Raw genomic sequence first — 6,167 nt, 5'->3', positions numbered from 1 at the left:
GAGTTTTATTCAAATTATTTCTCTCCAAAAATAAAATACATGGAAATTAGGGTAAAATGATTCCCTACATCAGAAAATTGGAGAGAAATAAATCTGAATTAATTTTGGTATTTTTAAAATGATTTTTATTGGGTTTTATTGCAATAGTAGCACTCTTTGCTTTATCTAAATTTGTGTGGATTTTATTTGACGTTAGAAAAATGTTCATCTTGTAGAAAATCTTTTTCTGAAAATTTTGATATTGTATATTCCTATAAAATATTTTCATTTATTTTGTTTTAACTAATTTTGTTTGTCTGGAAAAATATTTAAAAAAAATAAAAGAAAAAGAAAAACTCCTTTCCGCCGAACTGGGCCGGCCCAGCTCCCAGGCCAGGCCATGGCTAAGCGCACGTCGCCGCCGTCCCCGAGCTCCCGAGCGGGAGACCCGCCGCCGCACGACTCCGCCACCGCGCCGTGACCGCCTCGGCCTCCGTGCCTCCTCCAGCCCCTTCCGCACTTGCCGCTGTTGCCAACCGCCGCTGCCCTCCCGCGCCGCCGAGCCCTCCTTTCCCGCACCGCCGCCCGCGCGTCGCCTCGCCCGACGCCGCCGGAGCCGCCGCCGCCCGCCGGACTCGCCGGATCCGCCACCCTCGCTGTCTCCGCCGACGGTTTTGTCGTCAAAACCGCCGAACCGCCGACCGGTAATAACCCACCCGGTTTATTAATTAGTTCGGTTTATTTTCTTTTAGATCAGTTTTTTAGTTAGATCTAAATAGCGAACGTTCACTGGTTAGGCCTCTGTAGTGGACGAATTCGTCGCTTATGCTTCTGTAAGCGAACATTCGTTCGATAGAATTTTCCTTTTTCTTTTTAATTTCGGGCAGGGACGTATCCGTAAATATTTTATTTACCAATTAGCCCCTGATTTTCAAACGATCATTACTTTTTACTCGTTTATCCAAATCCAACGAAACCAACGCCCACTTCTTCGTTATGATCCCCTCTATCCAGTAAAGCAACTTAAAAATGTTTTTGAAAGTTTTAAAATTTGAATTAGAACATATTTGAATTCGAACTTCTTTTGTTCATAACTTGAGTTTTATACCTCCGATTTAGTTGATTCTTTTTGCAAATTAAAGCTCTTGACCTAAACTTTCTGATAAGACAAAATTCACCTAATTTTGGTACCGTTAGGAATTGTTTTATGTTGCAAGAGTTATTTGCTGGGTTTTGATGTTTTCCGAATTGTCTTCTTCGTTCTTTCCGATCTTTTGAGTGATTGCTTATGTGTTGTTACTATTGCTTGCTTACGATAGATTGACCGGAGTGTGACGAGTAGAACAATCAGGAGTTATGAGTGCGAGTCGTCTTCATCAACAGTACAGGCAAATTCACACTTTGATCATATCCCTTTCATACCCAATTTTTATGCATTAGTTTCACCCTCAAACATTCCATGGTTAGGACTTGATAACATGTGGGTATTGGGAAGTAGTTGATGAGGTAGAACCTATTGTCCTTTATTTTCAAACCCAGGGAGTTATTACGTTATGCCTATATTGCCATGCTATGCTCGTAGACGTGGATTGGGTTTGAGTGTATTCCATGACGAATGTGAGATTGTTTACTTAATGGTTCCACTTAAGGTGGCTACTTTAATACACATCTGGGTGGATTGGTTGCGAGCACCTGGAGAATCCAGTGTTGTCCAAGGGGATCCCGGTGGACCCGTGTGATCACCCTATGGAAGGCCACCCAGGCTCAAAGGGGTCATAAGATTATTCATGCTAGAAACTTCCGTGTGCAGCCGCAAGCCATTATGGGCTCTGGCATAGTTGAGTAAGTTGCGTGAGCTCTTGAAGAGGTGGACTAGCAGATGTAGGGGGATTGTAGGTGTACCGGTCTGCCCAGAGTAGAGAGTAAATGCTTTTGAAAGATTGTGTCTCGATCATCCGTTTCTCAAACACCATGTAGTGCGAGAAATTCAATGTAGGAGATCGAGTCTTGTGGGGAAAAGTGCGCAAACCTCTGCAGAGTGTACAAACTAATCAGGGTTAGCCGTGTCCCCGGTTATGGACATTCTTGAGTCTCTGGTACTTGGATTATCATATTGATCTCATCATGTTACTTAAATAATTTGTTGGGTTATTGATGTTAATTTGGGATTGAGTTGGAGGAACCTTCTCAATATTTTACAACCAACTTTGTAGTTAAATAAATTATATTCCTTTGCAGTAGGGAAAAATTGGCCTTTTGCAAAAACATCATAACCATAGAGCTTTTCCACCAGCCAAATATGCATGTAGTGATAGCCATTATTCAGCATTGATGTACAGTGTGAAATTGCCAGTACATTCAATGTACTGACCCTTTGTGGCTGCAACGTCTCATGTTGCTGGAATCTTATGACGAGTAAGTGATACGTTAGGGTTACGATTTCTACACTCAACTTTGTCGTTGGTGTTGATGCGAATCCACAACCTTGTTGTTACTTCCGCTATTTGGATTGAGGTCATAGTATTTACATTACTTTATGCATGTGATTTACCTCTGTTATAAATCTTCGAGTACTGTGTGTGTCAGCATACCGTTCCAGGGATGACACTTAAGCACAGAGACTTGATCCATTCGGGTCGAGTCGCTACACCTTCCTCGTGAAGTACCCGTCTTCGTACACCTCCTCGGCACGACGAGGCGCCCGCCCCCAAAGCTCCGCCGCCTCCTTTTTCCTGGTGGCATCACGGGCTTCACAAGCTGCCTCGTACCTGGTTTCCTCCTCCGCCATCTCCTTCTTGAATGCCACTTGCCTGGCTTTCTCAGCCAGCGGCAGCGACTTCCACAGACAAATATTGTACTGGCCTCAAAACCAATCCAAAGTTGGGGGGTCCGGTGTAACCTCGTCAGGCGGCGTGTAGGGGTCCTCGTCGCTGCTATTCGAGTTAGCGTCCTCGGGGTCGGCGACTCCACGTCGGCGCGTGGGCAGACCGGCGGCGCCATGGCAGAGATTTGTGTGTGAGAGAGAGGGCGAGCGAGGGGAGGATGCAGATGAGAATGCAGGCGGGACGACGTGACCAAGGGAGTATTTATTGGCAGCCGGAATCTAGATCGACAGGGATAGTACACATGCCGGTCGCCGGAATTTACGAGTACTGTTGTTTGAATTACACACGATTCCCGCAGCAGAATCCGTGTGTGAAGATAATAGCTGACGGTTTCCAATATAGAACCATGTCTGGTTAGTGATCCCCGCCATTCACCTACCAAACCTCGAGCCGCGAGATAGAGTGCCAATCGTGTGGGGGCCGGTTGTCTTGCCAAATCTTTACATTTACTTTTTTGAACACCAGATATTTACATCGTCTGATGATTTTTTAACTCGCACACAAGTACACAAAAATATGATTTTTCAAACCATTATGGTCAAATTTGAATTACGGTCATTAAATGGTTACAAAATCACTTAAATGTCTTTAAAAGGTCAAATGACCCCTGAAATTTTCCAAATTTTCACATGACAGTTGTATTAGTACACGTTAAACGTAGAAAAAAAATTTGAAGGCCGTAAGAGGAAGCTATCCCGTTCATCATCAAACATGCATTGTTCCCTCTCGGAACCATGAACCTTCTATTGAGTTGCTCCGGTTTTTGAGGGGTGTGTGTCCAAACTTTCGTCAAACAGGCCAATTTTTTTACCACATCATCTTGGTTGCATGACATTAAATCAAGCAAGGTTTCATGTTTTTCTGATCATTTTTTAATTTTTTGGAATTAAAATGCCATGGCACTCCATGCATGCGCCCATGCCTTGAAACCAATATGTTTGAAAATTCCTTCTTATTTACTGCACATGGAATTAACTCGCACACAAGTACACAAAAATATGATTTTTCAAACCGTTTTGGTTAGGCGTTGCTTGTAGATGTAGTTCAAATTTGAATTACAGACATTAAATGGTTACAAAATCACTTAACTGTCCTTAAAAGGTCAAATGACCCCTGAAATTTTCCAAGTTTTCACATGACAGTTGTATTAGTGCACGTTAAACATAGAAAAAATTTTGAAGGCCGTAAGAGGAAGCTATCTCCCGTTCGTCATCAAACATGCATTGTTCCATCTCGAAACCATGAACCTTCTATTGAGTTGCTCCGGTTTTTCAGGGGTGTGTGTCCAAACTTTCGTCAAACAGGCCAATTTTTTTACCACATCATCTTGGTGGCATGACATTAAATCAAGCAAGGTTTCATGTTTTTCTAATCATTTTTTAATTTTTCGGAATTAAAATGCCATGGCACTCCATGCATGCGCCCATGCCTTGAAACCAATATGTTTGAAAATTCCTTCTTATTTACTGCACATGGAATTAACTCGCACACAAGTACACAAAAATATGATTTTTCAAACCGTTTTGGTTAGGCGTTGCTTGTAGATGTAGTTCAAATTTGAATTACAGACATTAAACGGTTACAAAATCACTTAACTGTCTTTAAAAGGTCAAATGACCCCTGAAATTTTCCAAGTTTTCACATGACAGTTGTATTAGTGCACGTTAAACATAGAAAAAAATTTGAAGGCCGTAAGAGGAAGCTATCTCCCGTTCGTCATCAAACATGCATTGTTCCCTCTCGGAACCATGAACCTTCTATTGAGTTGCTCCGGTTTTTGAGGGGTGTGTGTCCAAACTTTCGTCAAACAGGCCAATTTTGTTACCACATCATCTTGGTGGCATGACATTAAATCAAGCAAGGTTTCATGTTTTTCTGATCATTTTTTAATTTTTTGGAATTAAAATGCCATGGCACTCCATGCATGCGCCCATGCCTTGAAACCAATATGTTTGAAAATTCCTTCTTATTTACTGCACATGGAATTAACTCGCACACAAGTACACAAAAATATGATTTTTCAAACCGTTTTGGTTAGGCGTTGCTTGTAGATGTAGTTCAAATTTGAATTACAGACATTAAATGGTTACAAAATCACTTAACTGTCTTTAAAAGGTCAAATGACCCCTGAAATTTTCCAAGTTTTCACATGATAGTTGTATTAGTGCACGTTAAACATAGAAAAAAAATTGAAGGCCGTAAGAGGAAGCTATCTCCCGTTCGTCATCAAACATGCATTGTTCCCTCTCAGAACCATGAACCTTCTATTGAGTTGCTCCGGTTTTTGAGGGGTGTGTGTCCAAACTTTCGTCAAACAGGCCAATTTTTTTACCACATCATCTTGGTGGCATGACATTAAATCAAGCAAGGTTTCATGTTTTTCTGACCATTTTTTAATTTTTTGGAATTAAAATGCCATGGCACTCCATGCATGCGCCCATGCCTTGAAACCAATATGTTTGAAAATTCCTTCTTATTTACTGCACATGGAATTAACTCGCACACAAGTACACAAAAATATGATTTTTCAAACCGTTTTGGTTAGGCGTTGCTTGTAGATGTAGTTCAAATTTGAATTACAGACATTAAATGGTTACAAAATCACTTAAATGTCTTTAAAAGGTCAAATGACCCCTGAAATTTTCCAAGTTTTCACATGACAGTTGTATTAGTGCACGTTAAACATAGAAAAAAAAATTGAAGGCCGTAAGAGGAAGCTATCTCCCGTTCGTCATCAAACATGCATTGTTCCCTCTCGGAACCACGAACCTTCTAGTGAGTTGCTCCGGTTTGTGAGGGGTGTGTGTCAAAACTTTCCTCAAACATGCCAATTTCTTTACCACATCATCTTGCTGGCATGACATTACATCAACCAAGGTTTCATGTTTTTCTGATCATTTTTTTACTTTTTGGAATTAAAATGCCATGGCACTCCATGCATACGTATGCATGTGCCCATGCCTTGAGACCAATATGTTTGAAAATTCCTTCTAATTTACTGCACATGGAATTAACTCGCACACAAGTACACATATATGATTTTTCCAAACCGTTTTGGTTAAGTGTTGCATGTAGATGTAGTTCAAATTTGAATTACGGTCATTAAATGGCTAGAAAATCACTTAAATGTCTTTAAAAGGTCAAATAGCACCTAGAATTTTCCAAAATTTCACATTACAGTTGCAGTAGTGCACGTTAGACGTAGAAAAAAATTGAAGGCCGTAAGAGGAAGCTATCTCCCGTTCGTCATCAAACATACATTGTTCCCTCTCGGAACCACGAGCCATCTAGTGAGTTGCTCCG

Source organism: Triticum aestivum, chromosome 3D (assembly GCF_018294505.1).
Source record: "Triticum aestivum cultivar Chinese Spring chromosome 3D, IWGSC CS RefSeq v2.1, whole genome shotgun sequence".
Lineage (NCBI taxonomy): Eukaryota > Viridiplantae > Streptophyta > Magnoliopsida > Poales > Poaceae > Triticum > Triticum aestivum.
Note: the sequence above shows the minus strand (reverse complement) of the source record.